Here is a 21,148-nt window from a genome sequence, read left to right as displayed (position 1 = left end):
TCATTTCCACTTTAGTTGTTAATTAAGTCCTCGCTCCACCCTGGTTTCCCTAACAATCATTCTATATCTTTATGTATGTTCTTTTCTGAGTGCATGCTTTCCAGGTGTAGGATCCTGGCCAGTCATTCTCTCTTAGCCCAACCTACCTCACAGTGTTTTGGGAAAAATAGGAGGATGAAGAAGTATTATGCTTCTTCACCACCTTAAGATACATATAAAGTAATAAAGTCGGAATTGCAAAACATTTAAAAAATAAAAATGAATATATTTTAATAAATAATTTCCTATTATAGAAGGCTTTTGAGAATACTTTCCTTCTATGTACATATTCTTTAAATTGTGACTGGCCCTATAACATTTTGAACAATGTCAATTTTAGCATGTAAGCATATTTTATTTTGGCTTGTACATTCCAAAGGTACTCAATATTAAAAATCAAACCCAAAAAAATTAACTTTATCCACATGTGCAGTTCTGTAAACCTACATAACTATGTAGATCCCTTTCCCCAAAGGATTTAATTAGCTTTTGAGCAGGCTGGTTAACACTGGCCACTAATGTTGTTGGTTTGGGTTATTTTAATTTTGTACACGCGAAGAGACAGCAATTGTAACAGATGCTTTTTGACAGCGTAAAATGACAGTATGCTAGCTTAACTGTAAATTACAAACAATCCTTCCTCAAGTAGAAAGTGATTATACAGAAAGAGGACATCAGCCAGGAATGTTTGTAAACCAAATGGAGAGAAAAAAATGATTGCAGAAATAGAACTCATGAGAAAAGTTGACCAAAAAAAGGGCTTAGAGTTTTCAGAATAAGAGAACTAAGGCTGGTAGAAAGCAATGACATGGACCATGGACTGTAAAGGCATTAGGCCAAACTGCACTCAAGCCCACTGCTAATGGGAAAGCAAAATGCTACACAATGTGAGTTTAGGCTGAAGGAAATCATCAAGGTACCATATTAAAATAACACGAGAAGGAACATATGGATGTTGCAGAGGCAGTTTGCGGGGCAAATCTCATTTTACTTGGAAAGTTAGACCTGAGAATAAAATGAAACTTAAATTTTTACTGTTGATTATTCAGTTCACAAAAGTAGTTGCTATCTGGGCCAATTTCAGTATTAAAATAGTAATTTATTTATTATTTAAAATGTATTCAATTTTTTTTAAAAAATAACCTAGTATTTGATTGGAAATTGAAGAATTTGTAAAAAAAAAAAAAAAAAAAAAAGGATCTGCATGCAGCAAAACCCGCAATGGAGATTTTCTACTACTAGAGCTGGCCTAGAAATGTCTAAACAAATATTAATAGCACTGTTCCCAAATAGTACTTCTGCTTGCAAACGTAAAAAGAAAAAAGAAAACTACAGTTTACATAGCCTTCATATTTAAGCATTCAAATGTATATATTTACTCATCCCTCAAATAAAAGTTTAATAATGGCTTTTAAGAGAGAGAGTATATTTGTGAACTTGGGCTAGTATTTCATTCAAAAGAAACGAAAGAGCGGGAAGGGAGGAAGGAATCTTTGTCATACTTATTTTAGATTATTGCACCACACTGTATATGAGCCAAACAGTTCTGTATTTGTTGAAATATAGCATGATAGAATGGAGCAGGCAAACACTGTCTGCCATCCTTTCACATAATCTTCCAGACATATCAAGACATGCCTGGAGGTGATACATTTAGCCTGAGAAAAAACTAGAAGAGAACAAATAAGGTTTCCAAGCACGCATAAGTTTCTTATGCATGGGTATGAGAGAAAATTGAAGTGGACTAAGGAACTGACAGGAAGGAACTATGATTGGTGACAGAGGTGGAGAGATGGCAAAGATGTCTGGCAAACCAGATCAGAAGTTGGCAGTTTGCAGCAGAAATCAGTAATGATGTTGACCAAAGACAAATAAATATTCTTCCTTAGTGAAAAAGAACCAACAAAGAAAGAGTAAGACCAATCCATGTCTACTCTGCACAAATTTCTCAAGGAAGAAAGGGAATCAAAGTTCAACGTTCTGCTATGAGGCATTGCCAACTAAGTTTATCAGAAGCCCTGGATTAACTCTAAGAGGAATTTAAGATAGTTATGCACCTCACAATAAGCTTAGGCACACTGACTTCAAAAGGCAGCCAGGGAAGGAGTGAATAGCTAAATGAAAGAACAACTGGAATCATAAAAGGTAATTAGTGTTTTTACTGCTTTCCATAACAGCTTTCATCAGAGTGGTGCCCAAAGAAGGGACTGGGAAATCAGAAGATCCATTTGCTTTATCTTATTGTTTGCTTTATTTGTAACGCAACAACAGAAACACTATGTATGTCATTTTACAGCTACAGAATACAACGTAACTCCCAGAAAATGCAAAAGTTTTTGTATCTTACAATGTTATGAATAAAAATAAACCTCTAAACTGGTTTACAAAGAAGACTTGAGAACTTTTGTCTATTTCTCTATTTTCTATAGATCCCTGCTTTCTCTATGGCAGTTGCTACAGAAGTTGGATTTGTGATTTAGAACTCCTTTTTTGCAGGAAAGATAAAGTCAATATTGACAGTTGGCTGTTACTCTATTTCAAAGCATAATTTAGAGCACCCAGTACATATGATTTGGAGCTGGGAAATGGAAGGTTCCCCTACATGTGTGTGCAGACACAGACAAATATTTTCATCATAGACACATTTTGTGTCCTATTGTACATTGGCTTCAACTGAATCTAGGATCTTGAAATAGAACATTTGGAACAGATTTTTATTTTTCCAGGACAAAGAAGATGGATCTGATCCACCTTCATTTCTTCATGACTCTCCAGTGCCAAAATATTTATTTGATCTTAAATGTACTACAAAAAAAGCTATAATATAAAGAAGGAAGGTGGGTGGGAGTTGGTATCCATTGCTTATATAAAATAGTGGGAAGGAATTGATTTAGAAGCAAATAAAACTGCCTTAACTTGTAGTTCGTTGGCCCACTCAATATTTTCTGGAGGGAGTGAAATCATGGAACTTGAAATGAATCCTTATTGTCTACACTTTATTGTCATTTATATTTTTATGCTGAATGGAATTTATTAGCTAGCTCCTTCATTGAATGAGTACTTTATTTTATGTGGGGAAGGGAACCATTGAATTAATTCCTTATACTTTTGCTATAGTCCCAAACTCCCAGTTTGACTGTTGTTCAAGAATAGACATTATTGTTCCTTCTTCATCAGCACCTCTTTTCTTTGCAGAAAACATCCTCAACTGATCTCTGAAATCTGTGTGTGTGTGTGTGTGTGTGTGTGTGTGTGATCTCTCTCTCTCTCTCTCTCCCCTTTCTCTGCCGTCCCTTAAGAGTATATCATTTCCAATGTTCCCATACCAGAACTACCATGTGAAATAAGTTGGGTTAAAAGTGACTGACCCACAGATACCTTACGCGCTTCCATGGCTGAAGACAGATTTGGAGTTCGGTCTCCCTACTCTTAGTTCACTTCCTCAACAAATGGGTCACAGCTCCCATTGCTGGAAATTCCATCCCTTTTTGACCCCAAACAATATATACTGGGACTTTTTTTTAAAAAGGTGAATGTATATATAGGTACCATTTCGGTGGGAAGCAAACACTATTCTGTGTTTCACTGTATGCTCTGTTCTGCAGTGTGATTCCATGCTGCCCACATGGCCGTGGAATGTCTTCAGACAGCACTGACTCAATGGCTTACAAAACAGAGATGAGCACCACCCCCTAAAGTCCCTTGCAACTAGCAAAATAAAACCCACAATGACTCCTTTACCTTTCACTTTATAGATGGAACACATTACATCTATTTATAATAAACTGGTTCCACTTCATCCTAACATAACCATCTGAATATTGTCTATATTTGGGGAAAAGAAGGATGTCTGATGAAATAGTGTTTCTTCATATAATACAACAAATCAAACCTTTCTTATGGTCGAAGACCAGCATAATTTTCTAATACATTTCCCCCCATTGTCAGTGTTAGTCACTGCATAATTCAGAGCTATGAATATTCATTGCTCCAAAATAACATCAAAAAAGTTTCTATAAGCCAGGGGTCAGCAACCTTAAACACTCAAAGAGCCACAAAGGTCCTAACTGGAAGCCCCCCATTCAATTTTGGAGCTAACCGGAAGTCCAGTTCCCCCACCATAGAGTCTCCTCCTAGCATGGCATCCTTTTTCCACTACCTGTCCTAACCGAAAGCCCTATCAATTGTGGAGCCGACCGGGGACAGGAAGCTGCAGCAGAGGGACGAAAGAGCCACATGCGGCTCCAGAGTCGCAGGTTGCCGACTCCTGCTATAAGCCAATATAAACATCAGTAAATTGTGTGTTAATTTCTTTCTTTAAAATACGTGTTACCACTGCTACTTAAAGATTTACGGCAATTAAGTTTTCTATCTACAGAATTTTCATAAAGATTATGCATTTATGTACACATTATGTTGTCTTACGAACACAATTGAACCCGAATGTATGCTGCTAAGTGAGAAATTTGTTAAGTGAATTTTGCCCCATTTTATGACTTTTCTTGCCACATTTGTTAAGTGAATCACTGCAGTTGTTAAATTAGTAACATGGTTCTTAAGTGAATCTGGCTTTCCCATTGACTTTATTCATCATAAGGTTGCAACCATCATAAATATGAACCAGGATCCGAATTTTGATCAAGTGACGATGGGGATGCTGCAACGGTCATAAGTGTGAAAAATGGTCATTTTTTTCCAGTCCCGTTGTAACTTTAAACTGGCATTAAATGAACTGTAAGTCAAGGATTGCCTGTATTCACACACATACAACATATTAAAACCAAACAAGATCCTGGTGTAGCTGTCTTAAAATTAAGAATTTGTATGCCAAAAAAGGACAATTTCAGAGTTTGCAGAACTAGAATGTTAAAAACTGGTTCCTCTATTATCTCCCAACCTTTACAATGCTTTCAGTATACAAGTCCTATTCTGATTTTTAATGGTATATTTTCTACTCGTCTCTCAGGAAATCTTTTGTTGTTTTCTGTTTCACAGAAGTCTTTACAGAAGCATGTCCAAAATCTCCTGGATTTCAATGCTCGTAAACCAACTTTCTGGAATTTGTGACGTTACAATGCTCAGACATTGTCAGTAAGTCAGGAAGTACAGAAGAATGATTCACAAAATACAGACAGTTGTCCATCTGTTACTTTTACCACTATCAGCTGAGGTGCACTGAACAGCACAATATTTTCCCTTTTTTCATATCTATGTGATGGTTAGTTATATGGTGTTTATACTGTTAAAATATTAATATTCACAGTATTTAAAATCACACGCTGCCTTAGCTAACTTGGAAAGATTTTAACTTAGCTTGAAAGTAATTGAATCCACATGTACATCTGTCTGTATGCATAAAACTAAAGGCCCAACATAAATCACAAGCATCTGTTGAGTGAGTCTCATGGTGATAATAATATTTAGCATTTGTCTATTGCTCCAGAGTCTAGACTATGTAAATCTTAGAGAAAACCCATAAAGTAAGCTGATATAGGTACAGATGTGCAAAAAAGAGAACAGATCAAGGAGTGAGATCCTTGCAATACTTAAGATTTAATTCACAGAATTCTTATTTTGTAACTCAGTCTCTTAATTATTGCATTGAATCAGGAAAAAAAAATCATAAGATGTCATAGTTCAAGCATCTGAAGATAGTTGTGAAGATGGGCTGAGCTTGTCACTTTAAGAATTTCTCAGTAAGCTATTATCTCCATTTCATGAGTTATCTGACCTCAAAAAATGGTGTTTTCCCAGCTGCAGGTCTGTCTGCCTCTTCAACTCACACTTATCTGTTCCATATCCCTGGGCTGTTGGCAGATGCTGATCACAGATTCAGCACATATGACACTAAAGAATTTTTTAAAAATAGATAATTGAAAAACTGTACTTAACAAAATCATATTTTCTTTTCAGGAAATAGCTGCAAAATGATAAAAGGCAATTGAAGAAGAAACAGTAAGAAATGTTGGAAGAAATATTCAGGTCCAGTTCCAAGCTGGGAGAAAGACACTGGAAACATGGAGGCTGATTGGAAAGATGGTGTAATGATGAAGCAGAACCACATGGGTTCTAAGTAGCTGACCACATGGAGTTGAGAGTGAAGGTATTTATACCTTCTCTTGGACTTTGAACTTGAACTTCCTGTTCCTATGCAAAAACATATATTCTATTGGCTGTTGTAGGGGTCATAGCTGGCTCTGTAGCAGTAGTGGGTTCCTCCCGGTTTGGCCCGGTTCCGCCGAGCCGGTAGTGATGACGATATGATGTCACCGAACCGGTTCTGCCCCCCCCGCCGCCCCCCCACCCCCTTATTCTTACCTTTTATTTGGCCCCACCCCCAATCTATTGCTGCCTCCTGAGTCCCAGCTGATCGGCTAGAAGGAAAAAAACTGTTTAAACTCTTGCTGCTGGGCTTCAAAGGGCCACCCTACAGCTGATCAGTGTTAAAAGGCAGTGTGGTGGTAGACCTGTGCCTCCAAAAACAAATGTGTAGACCGGTGCCTCCAAAAATAAATGTGTAGACCAGTGCCTCCAAAAACAAATGAGTAGACTGGTGCCTGCAAAAATAAATGGGTAGACCGGTACAGCTCTGCAAGCAGTTAAAAGCCTGGTAGACCAATAACTCTGCTAAATCCTAAAGAATTGTCACATGACCATCAAGCCATGCCCACAAAATAAGCCACACCCACAGAACCAGTAGTAAAAAAATTTAGAACCCACCCCTGTTCTGTAGGTTGTCTGAGCTAAGTTTGGTTGAAGTTTGGAGGGTGATGCAATGTCCTTAGGAGATTGTGCAATGTGGTGAGCTCTGTTGCTAGATGGTAGTGGATTAATCCTATTATAACCTGAAGGGTCATGTCTTAATCCCATCACCCTGGAGCTGAAGGTCTTTTGTTTTGTAGGTATCTGCTGAGGGCTATTAAGAAAGGTGGGGGCTGCTTTGACCCTCTAAAAAGCATGCTTCTCAATTTCTCATCCAGTGAAATATAATATTCTGCCTTTTTAATATTTCTCAAAATATTTCATTCTTCTAGGAGAGGGGTGGCTGCTAACTTTCTACAGAAGCAATATATTCTTTTTTCTTCCTATTCCTTCACTGAGTAGTAGAAAAGATCTGACAGGAAGGACTAAGAACTCCCAGCTTCTGTGCCATATGAAAGTTGTCCCTTTGAGAAGCAAGCAGGACCTTCGTCTTACACTCCTCTGTCACTCACATCTGCACGGTTATTTTGAACAACATATTGGTGGACCTTGGGATCAACTAGCCCAAATCTCCAATCAGCCAGAAAGAGATGAGTAAGAAAGCTATGGAGGCTTGCTCTATCTTGATTTTAACTAAATCTCTTGAGAAAAAAACAACATGAGGATTATTTTGCTCGCCCAGGCAACGTTCTTCCATGTGATTGATGAATTGTCCCTTCTGGCAACATATTTTGTTTTCATGATGGAGCAGGAGAAGGTCTGGCACACATCAGCAAGAAAGATTTTCCACAGTTGCTTTTATAGATACAAATCTATAGTTTTGCAGTCCTAACCCCCCACAAAGCAAAGAGAATGGGAGTTAGAAACAAAGAAGCAAGAGAGGTAGCCCTCCAAGAGGCTGAGTGGATACTCATTTTTGTAGCAGTAAATGGGGTAACACCAAAACCTTGGGTGTTATTAGAGAAAGCACTGTACCCTTAGCTGTACACTTCTTTTCAAATGATGAAATGAAAGAGTTAAAGTGGGTGTCAAGATTTTCCCAATGAAAGTAAAATCTAAAGTTTGTGAAGGGTCTTTCCAGAGCAAGGGGGGAAAAAGACTCCCGTTAAATCTTAAAGAAGTTTGAAAAACTATTATGAAAGAAAATATAAATACTGTAGCATATCTGATAACAGTGCAAGCCTGTAGTAAATATACTAAACAATATGTTTTTGCTGAGATAACATCCTTTCGTGTTTTGCTGTTTGTTCTTTGTCAGCACTGCAGGCTTGGTTATTTGAATCCTGATGCAATGTTTATCAAAATAGCCATGAAAATTAATAAGCTGGAGTGGTAGATTGTACTCTCTTTGATAGGGGAAAAAAAGGGAGGAGGGAATCTTTGCTACAGGTCCCTTCCTTCCCTGATTCACTTTTTGTTAATCATCTGATGTCACCAGGGAGATGTGAAGTCTTTATAATTACAACTCAAGCCTGAAAAAAGAGAAGGCAAAATTAGATTTCATGCCTTAATGCAGAATTCCCCCCATGGGCCTTTGTGGCCTGCGAGTTTTTCTTTTGCCCGTTGGAACACTGCATGAATTGTGTCTCCAGGTTCGATTATATAAGTGGCCTCTGAAATGAATTTTCAACCATTTTTTAGAAAATAATTACAAAATGCCCTTTGTCATAAAGAATTGCTTCTTGCAGTCCTGCTGAGTAAGATGTAAAGAAAGCAAAGAGCCTTGGATACGGTGGCCAGTGTCCTACTAAGCAGCAACGCTTGTTCCTTTCATTGGCCCTTGGAGAAAGAATTCAGGTTATTCTCAGCACAATATTAGTGTTCTGTTCAGTTATGTACACGAATAGCTTTGTAACTGTTCCTTGCTTCTAGGTCAAGGGCTCTGCCTGTGGCGAGGTGCCAGCTTTATTCCTGGGCTCTCATAATCCCTTGAAATAAATCAACTTTCCATTGAAATCCACAACAGTTCTACTTCAAACCATTGCCTCTAGCAGGATGCTCTTTTATACTTTTGTGGTATTAATAATTACCAGAAAGGAAAGAAGGAAACAATGCAGTTATCACTCTGGGCTTGGATACAAGGCTCCAAATATAGTCCAAGTTGTATTTTATTCGAGAGCTGTCTAGTATGCAGCAGCCCTAGCTACAGATTTGAGCATTTGTAATAATGAAAGGGGCCTTGGATTAAAAGCATGATCTGCTTGGTTAATATTGGCTAAACCAAAAGTATAATTACAGCTAAACTTGAACCCAGACAGGCTACAAACCTGTTGTTCTACTTCTAGGCAACAGGCTAAATTTCAAGATAAGATAAATGATATCCCAAATGATTAATAGATTAATGAACAAAAGCGAATGCTTTTATTCTATTCATTTTAAAACATGCGACACAAAGCGCATGTGTGGTGATCCTCAAAGAATGTCAAGATTATATTTCAGAAAATTTAAGGTTTTCAATAAAATCCTGGATGGATTATTTCCCTCTAGGAAATGCGAATTTCCTGCATCTGAAAGCTTAATACAACATGTGTTTTTTTATTATTATTATTTCTGAAATAAACTTCAAGCTAACTAGCTAAAAATCAGGTAACCATATTCACTATGACTTTCTTCCTTTCTTTTAAAAGGGATGCAAATTATACTTGGGTTTTTTTTGTATTTGTGAAATAAACCAATATTTTTGTTTGAGAATTTTAGGTGTTATAGATGCAATCCCTTGGCAGATGCCAAAGATGTGATATGGTATTATGACATCTTTTTTTCCCCTAAAACTCAAATTTCGTTATATTTCTATCTGAGATCATATATCTCAGCCTTATATTCTTTATTATGTCTCAGCTATTCTACAGTTTCTTGCAATCTTGATGAAAAAAAGGTTGAATAGAAACTTTGGAGGAAAAATATATAGATTATTAAAACTTCTAATTGTTGTGATACAAAATGATGCAAAATTTAACTAAGATCTATTTATCACAAAAACTATCATTTTTATTTCTTTATTTATGCTGCTATGCTTTTCCCAGCAGGAGCTTTATTCAACATGAAACAATAAAAACTGATGACACTAATATTGCCATTTTTAGTAAATAATTTGACTCATTTCTAAATTATGTCTATATACTCCAAAATAACACTATGTTTTTCCCAGAATTAAAATATGGAAATAAAAAATGGTAACACAATTTATCAAATTGTACTTGTTTCAAATTAACAAATAAATAGAGATAAAAGCTAATATTATAAATTCTCCGTCATCCAGACAACATTAGAAAAGAAATATATTTCCAACAGGAAGTCATTACCATAATACAATCAATCCTTTTTAGAACCCAGTAAACAGTTTGAATGCAAGATAAATCTAGCTCTCATTAGAAAACCGCAACAGGCCTCATAAGACAAGATAAACAAGCAATCGTAAGAAACTCCAACAATGGCATCCTATTATCAAGCCAAGAACTAAAGTGGATGCAAGATTGAAACTAGTTTTAACTCTACAATATAGAACTGTCTTGGCTTGCTGCCACCTAGGGACCAAAATAAGTAATGCAGTTTCTTTTCTTGGGGAATCTTTTCTTATTTGTTCATCAGTAAATAGACAAGCTGCTGTTAAGTAAGTTCATGTATTAATATCTTCTAAAAGCTTTCACAGGGAGCTGGGGAGCTTTTAAAAGCAGAGATTAGAACATCAGAACAATAAACTATCATAGAGGGTAGGGTTTGAGACATGAAATGAAACTTTGGAAGAAATGTTTTGGAGTTTGCATAAACTCAGAGCCATTTTGTTGGGCTGTTCATTACAGCAACTCCTCTACCCCTCTTTTTTTCCGACTTCAGAAAGGAGCAGTTGCCTTAAGAACTTACTAGTGGAGCCATGTGTTTATCTTTCCAATGCTAAAGAATGAGCCCTTTAACCAGTGGTGAAATCCATTTTTTTTTTACTACCGGTTCTGTGGGTGTGGCTTGGTGGGTGTGGCAGGGGAAGGATACTGCAAAATCTCCATTCCCTCCCCACTCTGGGGCCAGCCAGAGGTGGTATTTGCCAGTTCTCTCAAACTTTCCGCTACCGGTTCTCCAGAACTTCTCAGAACCTGCTGGATTTCACCCCTGCCTTTAACTATAAGTAAGATGCAGAGAATCTACTTTCTTTGTTCAGATGTCAACTGCCAAGCAATATAGGACTATCATTGAAAATGCAAACATTTCAATTCTTGTCTCCAAGTTAAGAGCTTGCATGTCAAAGCTTCCCTCCAAAATGGAACAGTTATAAGCCACTTACAAATATAAATTCAAATGCTTTGTTTATTTAATCGATTTTTATCACCGCCTAGCTCAACAAGTCACTTTGGGTGGAAAACCCTATAAAAATAAAAACAAGAACACTTACTGCACAGCAAGTACAAACATTAACATACATTGCAAATGAGGAAGTATCATAGTCCACAATTACTAGCCAAATTATCTCATTGCATCTCTAACAACACAGCCCTAATAAGTAGTTTGTTAATACTGTAATAGGAGATTAACCTGTTCTTGCACAACGTACATCATGCTGTACATCATTAAAAAGAAAAAAAAGTGGAGATAATTGGATAATTTCAATACATTTTCCTGGTCAACTGTTTTAAAACACATGAGGAATAGTTGGTTTTGCATATACACTCTGGGTATTTTGAAATTTGCATGACTTGGGGACACCTAATCATTGTTTTTCTGCTTCAAACTGTAAATGAATTATGAACTTTATATGCTTTATGACTGAAGAATATGATATAAATGTTTTAAATAAGCATGTATACTTATGCAAGTATATATTTATATTACTACAATAGCATGGTAGGCAATTAGACTAAGCAAGGTAAATTTCTCTTTAATAACCTGAATTATAATTCCACAGGTCACGAAGAGTGTATAGTAACTTAGAACTTTTAAACATACAACTTTCATCTTGTCATTATGATGTATGCAACACATAATTATGCTATTTGTAATTGTTACAACACAGTTTTCTATTCCTTTACTCAAAACATTAATCCTCCATTATGTCTATGCCACATTTCCTTTTACTACCTGGACATGCAGCAATCCATATCAACATACCAGATCCAATGGCAGAAATGTATGCATATGTATATTTTACTGCAATAATTACAAACAATAATTATGTCTTAATTGCACAATCTCTTGCTGATATTGAAAATTGGATTTTAGGATTTGATTTAATCTACAGTTTCCCCCAAAATACTATGTTTAACCAATCTTCTTCCTTATGTATCAGTACCAATAGTAGAAGATTCCTTGCAACTGGCCATCTTTTTTTTATGGCTGGATTGCTGGCTGCAAATCTTTTTGGATCGGCATTGCTGAGAAAGACAAACCTGTGATTTGTTATGGTAGGCAGTGCTATGAAGAGCAGGGCTGTACATACAGCACATGCCTCCTTCCTTTTCACTCGTAATCACATGTACAGTCCCTGTTCCTTCAATAGCAGACACAGATAGTCCTCAACTTACAATCACAAAATGTATGTTGCTAAGTGAGAAATTTGTTAAGTGAGTTTTGTCCCATTTTACAACTTTTCTTGCCACATTTGTTAAGTGAATCACTGCAGTTGTTAAATCAGTAACATGGTTGTTAAGTGAATCTGGTTTCCCCATTGACTTCAAATGTAAATCACGTGGCCATGGGGATGCTGCAACCGTCATAAGTGTGAAAAATGGTCACAAGACACTTTTTTCAGGACCACTGTAACTTTGAATAGTTACTCAGTTTACTATTGTTAAGTCGTGTTGTTAAGTGTATCTTTCAGCCCCATCAGTAGCCGACAATAGGAAATCAACTCCACCAAAAGGCTAAAGTTATTCTTATTGAGATCAACTATAACAGGGGTGTCAAACTCAAGGCCCACGGACCGGATCCAGCCTGTGGGGTGCTTAAATCTGGCCTGTGGGGCCAGCCTGGAAATAGCAAAGGACCGGCCCACGATGCCTCTGGTAGCCAAAATGGGATGCCCCCCCCTGCACCCCATTTTGGCCAGCAGGGTGCTGCAGGAGGCCATCCAAGCTGAAAACAGGGGGCGGGACCACGAATGAGCCCCCCCACACCCCACTTTGGCCGGCAGGGTGCTACAGGAGGCGTCTGTCCCGTTCTCACCCCCCTCCACGGGAGGAGAAGGAGGAGAATTACAATTCTGATCTGGTCCTCGAAGAAATTTAGTTTGACACTCCTGAACTATAATAACAGAATCCTGCATTACTGATTGTGTAGTACCTCCTCCTCCCTCTTATAGCTCAGTGAATTAGGGAGGTGTCTGCATGAGCTGCTTCCAGATGTTATCTGGCAGATTCAGTCCCTTTTTACCTAGGCAACAACTTCTTCATAACCCCCTCAAGGTCATCTTGCTTACTCTATGACGTCCTTTCCCTTTACCAGGATGTAATTGTCAATTTACCCTGTGCTAATTATTCACAACTCACATGAAAACAACCCCATGGTTTCTCCAGACTGACCTGCTGATCTCAAACCCTTCAATCTAGTGGGGTGTGCGTATTTACCAGCATGGAACTCACAATGTGTCTTCAGCCAAACTGTTCTGACCTTGTCAAAAAGCCAGCAATAGTGGATCTTTGGGAATGCTTTTTCCGTTTTATCCAAATCGGTGACCATTGGGTGCAACGTCTCCATAGCGTCAATACTCCTTGAATTAACATTCCTGCAAAAAAGGGAAACCGATACATTTTAACATCACAGAGCAAGGAAGAGAACAAACCTATGCGTGTTTCCACATGTCTTTGTGTGCATGTATCTGGTAGTTCGGGAAAATATTTTTCAAATGGGTGCCGTGAGTGGAGGGGAAGATTCATTTTCAAAATGATTAACCCATGTGCAAAGAAGTTTCAAAACCTTTCAGTTCACTATGGCACTAGATCCAGCTTGTGACTTTGCCCTTTGAAGGAAGCACTGTAATCATCATCATCATCTTTTAACGACCCCATAATTCCTTGCGGTGTGGAATCTGGGCAATTGAATGGAGCTAGCAGAGTGTTTAATGGCCGGATGCCCTTCCTGTCATCAATGAGGAGTTTTGTTCAAAAGATATATTCTCATTGTGCCTAGAGAGAGAAATATCTGCCTCTACCTAGGATTGATCTTACAGCCTCCTGATTGTGAGGCAAGAGCTCCACCTCTAGGCCACCATACCACTCCTGAAGGAAGCATTCTAATAAGTCCCATGAACTGTTATTATTTCAGCAAATTCTTTCCCCCTAATTGGATTGAATGCAATCATAGACCAGAGCAGGGGTCTGCAACCTTAAACATTCAAAGAGCCATTTGGACCTGTTTCCCACATAAAAGAAAACACCAGGAGCCACAAAACCCTTCTCGTGCCCGACTAATTCCTGAGTGGCCACAAAACTAGCATATGTAGTTGAATTAAATGTTCTGTTTCCTTCTGAAACTGTTCTTTTCTTGAATTTATCCATGGTTGGCCTACTGAGGGTTGAAAAGCTCAATAAATCGTGTGCCGGCGGATGTCTCACATTGGCGGTTGTGATGCATATTTTGAGTGACAGGGAGCTGCAGCAGAGGGGTGAAATAGCCACATGCGGCTCCAGAGCCTCAGATTGCTGACCCCTGGCCCAGAGTGACACAGTAGTAGTATGGCAGTGGTCTCTCCAATGGAAAAGCTATGCACACAATGACAGAATGACATTTGAAGAACATGTTTTGTCCATGTCTGAGAAAGTCCAAGACTTTTTCCCTTTATGCAGGGAGTCCTCAACTTACAACAGTTCATTTAGTGACCATTCAAAGTTACACTAAAACAAGAGATGTGTGATCATTTTTCCACACTTACAACCGTTGCAGCATCCCCACGGTCATGTGATCAAAATTCGGACACTTGGCAAGTGACTCGTATTATGACAGTTGCAGGGTCTTGTGATCAGCTTTTATGATCTTCTGGCAAGCAAAGTCAATGAAGAAGCCAGATTCACTTAACAACCATGTTACTAAACTTAACAAGTGCATGATTCGCTTAACAACTGTGGCAAGAAAGGTTGTAAAGTGGGGAAAACTCACTTAACAAGTGTGTCACTTAACAATAAAAATTTGGGGCTCAGTTATGGTTGTAAGTTGAGGACTACTTATATCCACACTTTATTCCTCTTTTCTATAAAGATACACCCATGTCCCCCATAGTGATATTATTCTCTCTCACAGATGTAACTACGTTCAAGGCATGATGGTTTTGTTCTTGTCTTTACCATTGTTTTAATTTGTTGTTTGCTGCCCAGAGAGCAGCCATACAAATCAAATCAAATCTATAATCCTTCTCCCACTCATTCACATGCACAAATTTTCCCCTCATGAAAACAGAACCTCTCCTCCTTGTGCCCTTGAAAATCTACTATCCATGACAGGGCCTCTCAGGAAGTGTTCTCCACATTGTCACTAGTTTTACTGCCTCTATAACTCTAGCTTGAAATGTAAGCAGAGAATATTACTCTCTAGGCACACTTTAAGACTGACCCTCTTAGCACAACTGATAATGCATCTTCCCACTAAGCTAAAATCAGAACTTCCTGATTTTGAAAACGCAAGTAAAATCTAACCTGGTTACTACTTAGAAGAGAGGGAAGTAGCAAATTCCAGGGTTTAGGCTATTACACTGAGAAGTAAAAGAAAATCCTGAAAAAAGATAAAACACTTTCATATTATGCCCAAGAAAATTATACTGCATAAAAATGCCCATAAAGTCATCAGGGGAGCTGGACCCAAAAGAGACTTTGCTTTTTAAATTTAGGGACAAACTGCCATGTGAGATGAATTTCCATGGCCCCACCTCCCCACCAACTATATTAAAACTTCATGGGGCTATTTCAGTCAATCTGATCTTCTTGACTCTGAAATTTCTAGAACCAAACAGAATTGTGCATTTTAGGCAAGTTTTTAAACAATTAGGATGTTGATATTTATTTTTTTTACCCAATCTACCCAGGTTTGCATCTGCTATTTTGCTTTCTTTTTATCCCACTTAGAATATTTATTTTTGTTTGCTGATTTTTCTGAGGCTAAGCTCTAGTTTCTGTCATTCTTGTGACTTCGACACAAACTAAAGTATCTTCGTGTATTACATGACAAATGTACTTTAGGAAAATGGTCTAGATACAATGCTTTAAACAGATTTACAGTCTCGAAATGATTTGATTAGTCTAAAAGCCTCTCACTCTGGACCGGGGTGTCATGGCATCGTCACGTGATGTATCGAGACTTTCCCCCCCTTTCGTTAACCCGGTGGGGGTGGGGCCAGCACGTGACGCATCCAGCCCATGGACTGCAAGTTTGACACCCCTGCTTTGGACCATTACAGTTACCAACAATTTGCTGAGCTGTAAAAGTATGTGAGAATGGCCTTGGGAGACAAGAGGAAAAACTGAAAACTTGGCAATAGTCATCCATTTGGCAGCTGAGTCCACAGAAGGAATGGGGATATTGCAAACACTTCAGAAGGAACCCTCTCTACTTTTCCTGGACTATACAGGTGAGGTGGAGAGTTGTACTTTCACACTTTCCAAATTTTGTTCCTTTAACATTACAAAGAGATTGGAGCTAGTATTTCTAGATGTGCTTCTTGTCTTGACTACCTTGTAAGGCTGACATGAGCATTAAAAAAAAAGATTATATTTTCCCCACTGCAGAGATAGACTTGGGCTTTCTGTAAACCTCCTGAGAAAACACTGCCCTTTTCACCCTTCCCATTAGGCTTTCCCCTCCCTCTGTCTTGTTTATACAACATTCTGCCAGTGCTAGATACTGGAGCATAGTATTGACCTATATAGTCAGCCAGTCTAATTAGTCACAGGATTATATTAGGGAGTTGTTTTATTTGGCTGAAATCTTTGTGGGCTACCCAGCCTGTCTCCATAGCTGCTACAGCTGCTTCTGTGCACTGCTTTGCCCCATTCCATGCCTTATGCGTTGGTGGTGAAACTGAGTCCTTTCCAGTCTTTTCCTGAAGTTCTTTCAATTTTCATGAAACACAACTTCCTAAAAAAAAAGGAAGAACTTCTCCGCCATTATTACAGGGTATTTTCTTTGCACTATCCCCAGCTGTGTCTCTTTATATTTCCATCCCAACTTTTCTGTTAAAATAAAAGGAAAGTAAGTACACTGGAGAGAAGGCACCTGAGATACAGTTTGATCAAAGGAACACATATGCAGGGAACTTGGGCTGCCTTCTAAACCCCAAAAAACTTCTCATCTGAAGACATGGGTCCCAGTACATGCATCTGAATTCCTCTTTTATGATGGAACTTGCGGTTCCTGGGGAATGCAGACTGGGATAGTCTTTTCAGAATACATCAAAAGGTGAGGAGTGCAGGAAGGAGTCACTGTTGGGGATTCTCTCCATCTATATAAATAAAAATGTAAATGTCCGTTTGTACATAACCGCACATCTCCGAAAGTTCTTCACCGATTGCTTTCAAATTTTGACACAACATTGCATTCGACTACGGGCATGTTTTTATATACCTATATTATATACATGTCACACCCGTGACAGGTAAAAACATGAAAAACATTGGAAAATATTGAAAGACATTGACAAACATTGAAAAACATTGAAAAACAGCGCCATCTGCTGGACGTAAAACCAACATGGCAGCCTCCCAGCCCTGATTACGCTCAATAGATTTCTGCTCCTTATATTTAGACTCTCCATATTGCTTCCAAGAAACTGCGCATTTAGAAGGCAGAGACGCCCCAGGGCCATATCCTGCCACCAGGCTCAGCAGGTAGGCAACCGGCTCCCCACTGGGAAGCCCTCGCAGCGGTGCTTCTAGGTCTGGACAGGGCCCGCCTGAGCCTGGCTCTGACCTCCCCCTTCCCCAGCTACCCCGCAAACTAGCCTCGCATGCCGCTGCTGCCCACCCCCCTCACCAGCCGCTCTCAGGGCTTCCTCCAAAGAACACCTGGCAACGAGGCTGCCTGGGTCTGCCAAGCAGGAACCCTCTATCCCTCGCCTGGCCCGAATTGCACCTGGCCCAGTGCTACCACAGGCCCTGAGGTCAGAAAGACCAGCCGCTAACCGGCGCTATGCAAATCCGGTCGGTGAGTGAGAGATGGAGGCAATTGGAGCCTCAGGGTCGCCTTTGACCAGCGCTGCCTTTGATTCCCAGGTGGGCGCTCTGGCAGTTCACAGAGCCTACATGAAAATTTCGGCCTCTGGCAGAAAAGGGGCTCCAGGGAGGCTTCGAGGGGCAGAAATGGGCAGGAGGGAGGATGGCTGGCCCTCCTTCATTTCACCTGGAAGAGCGGGGGATTTAATCATTCCCCTGCCCTTGGCAGGCGGGGGAGAAGAACTGCACAGCAGGGGTCCAGTAGGGTGTGCATGGCTCCTGCCTTTGCCGCTTTCTTCCTTCGGGAGGGAAGCCCCAAACCAGCCTTGAACCTCTGCCGCACCCCCTCCCTCCCTCCCTTCCCTTCCCTTCCCTGCTATGCGTCTCCCTGTCAAGCCCCCAGAGAACATCTGTGTAGGGAGGACGGAGGGCCCCCCCGAGTTTCTGCTGTGGTGCGGAGAGCTGCGAAGGCCTGGCTTGAAAAGGTAAGGGCGATGGCGGGCGATGCAGAAGAGCCCGGGCCAGAGACAGAGATAAACAGAGAGAGAGGGAGAGAGAGACATAGAGAAATACAGAGAGACGGGGGGGGAGAGAGACACATACAGAGAAACAGAGAGAGAGGGTGGGAGAGAGAGAGACAGAGAGAGATACGGGGGGAGAGAGAGACATAGAGATACAAAGAGAGGGGGAGAGAGAGACACATAGAGAGATACAGAGGGGGGAGAGAGAGACAAATAGAGATACAGAGGGGGGGAGAGAGAGACGTAGAGAGATACAAAGAGAGAGGGGGAGACAGAGAGGGAGGATTTTGTGGTTCCCATTATTTTTTAGCAACTGGTTCTCTGCCCTAATCACCAGCTGCGTAGGCATGGCTCAGGGGCTGTCATGTGACTGATGAAAGTGAGCGACGTCGAGTTGGCCATGCCCACCAAATGTTCGTGGAGAGTTTGGAACTTCAGCCTCGCTCTTTTACCCCAGTGGAAGCACCAGACTGGGCCACAGCAATGCGTGGCCGGATACAGCTAGTTTTTTAATAAATTCTGTCAATTTTCTGTCCCCGTGACTACAGGCTGTGCAGGTTTGGATGGGAAGCAACCATCTCCAACTCAATCCTACCAAAACTGGTGGCTGTGGATGTTAGGGACATCTAGATCTGGGGATAGTCCATTTTTACCCTTGGGTGGAATGGCACTTCTCCACTCAAGAGTGATGCAATCTGGAGGGTCTTCCTGGATTTACTCCTCAATAAGCTTCATAGCATAGCATAGCATAGCATAGCATAGCATAGCATAGCATAGCATAGCATAGCATAGCATAGCATAGCATAGCATAGCATAGCATAGCATAGCATAATATGAATTAGCATATTTCCTGAACTGTATACTCTCAAAACAAAACAATTTTTTTTTTGTCTAGTTTTCCGTCTTTTGTGAACTTTGTCTGGATGTTGCTGTCCCAAAGCAAAGATTATACCTTCCAGGAATTCCAGGTGGTATTCTCAAAGGTGACACTATAAACCATGCCGACCTGGCCAATGTAATTATTTGCTTTCCACTACCACAGATGTAATCTAAACATTTCATTTCAATAGTATACATTCCTATGTGCCAAAGTCTCTGCTGAGATCATCTGGTCAAAGGCACCCATACCCTTGAAGCCGATCTGGAATAAAAATTTTGCTTTGCCAAGTTGCTTTACCAAGTGGTCCTGTGTTTAAATAAAGTAAAATCTTTATTACAATCATAGACTCAGTTCAGATGCATAAATAGCCAGTTCCTTTCAAAACTAGTAGGACTAGTGACACACAAACTAAAGGAGAGGGGAGGCAGAGGCATCGGATGACAACCATGATACACATAAGAAAGGGTCAGGGTGCCCCCCACTACTATAGATGCCCCTGAATCAGGGAGATCCTCCGTGACCATAGGGTTCAAAATGGCTGGTGACTAGGTGATCAAAGCCCCACCCATTTTCATGCATGTAAAAGGGGAGGGGCTTTAATTTCCGAGTCCTAGTATCCACCCTTTTGAAGCCAGTGACTGTCACTGGGGATATTGACAAGAGATGTCAATGTCGATCAATTTGTTCATCCTACTTCATTCCAAGAGCTTTTTATTTGCTTATAAAACTGACTTTATGTCATAACAATAATAGATTGTTATCCAACCTCTTCATAGGAGAATGCTATGCAAGCTTTACAAGCTGGGTTTTTTAAGACTCTCTGTTAGACCACAACCTAGAAATAAATCAGTGCTTCTATTGAGCTTGAGTTTAATACACTTGTGGATTATTATGCCAAAGTATATGTTTCTGTGTAGCAAAAGCTAGATACAACCTGTTGGCAGGAAAATTGGTTTCCTAACAAGAGTTATGCCTTAAACGGAAACCAATCCTTTCACTCTGAAGGCAGCTTCTCACTTAGGAGCAGGGAATGGTATTACTGCTGTAGCAAAATATGCCACATGTTTTCCAGAAAAGATAGGACGGGTAATAGGCTGCCCATGGGCTAAAAAGCTGTCCAGCTGTCTACTGTTGTTAGAATGTTAAGATCCCCAATATAAATCCAGAGATATCAATGGAGATGTATTTCTAGCATCTAAGATGATCAGTGGCAGGTCATATGGAAAGATTCTGAATCCCCACTGTGCTGTGTGACTGCTGTGGCAAAACCTAAGCCAACATAATATAATTGCAGTTCTTTAATAAAAGAACAGCAAAAGACAGCAATGACAGCAATGCAATACCTAGAGAAACAAACAAACAACACCTATGTAGTAATTCCGTCAGATATTTCACATCCTTAGTAACTTGACTCTTAGCTTGTACCGTTATTTAATTATGATTATTTATTCACTGCATTTGTAGACCTCCTCTTTTATGACTGCTCATTCCAGCTTACAAGGAGATCAATTTTATCATCAGCATAATAACCATGTGAGTTGAATTGGTGAGACAAAAATGAATGATCTGAAGCCACCCAGAGGATTTCTTGGTGAAGCAGTGAGGGCAATCTGGAATTTTTCACTCCAGAAAAGCCATTCAGAGAAGATACCAACAAATGCACAACAATGTCTGAGTTGTAGTGCTGTCCAGATCAACGGAAATATTGGTTTTGATACAACAGGAAAGTTATAGAGACTCGAATGTTCTCCCAACTACTGATTATCATGGTACCCTGTTTGGAAAAGTATTAATGATTCTATCTAGAAAAATTCACATAATTGTTAAAGCCTACAAGAGGAAAGTTGAAGAACTAAACAATGGTGAAGAAATATGCAAAGGAGAAA

At 39.7% G+C, this 21,148-nt stretch overlaps 1 long non-coding RNA gene across 1 annotated transcript in view; it reads right to left on the bottom strand.

Moving 5' to 3' along the window:
- Positions 1-21,148, bottom strand: part of LOC117672348 (uncharacterized) — a 50,444-nt gene that overhangs the window by 10,341 nt on the left and 18,955 nt on the right. Inside the window, exon 2 of the long non-coding RNA XR_004593184.3 lies at positions 13,248-13,450. This is a non-coding gene — a long non-coding RNA (uncharacterized LOC117672348). The remainder of the gene's footprint in view (positions 1-13,247; positions 13,451-21,148) is intronic.

The sequence above is a fragment of the Pantherophis guttatus genome, chromosome 3, assembly GCF_059756535.1.
Source record: "Pantherophis guttatus breed Tessera chromosome 3, ASM5975653v1, whole genome shotgun sequence".
NCBI classification, from domain to species: Eukaryota; Metazoa; Chordata; class Lepidosauria; order Squamata; family Colubridae; genus Pantherophis; species Pantherophis guttatus.
Note: the sequence above shows the minus strand (reverse complement) of the source record. Positions and strands in the feature narration are given on the sequence as shown.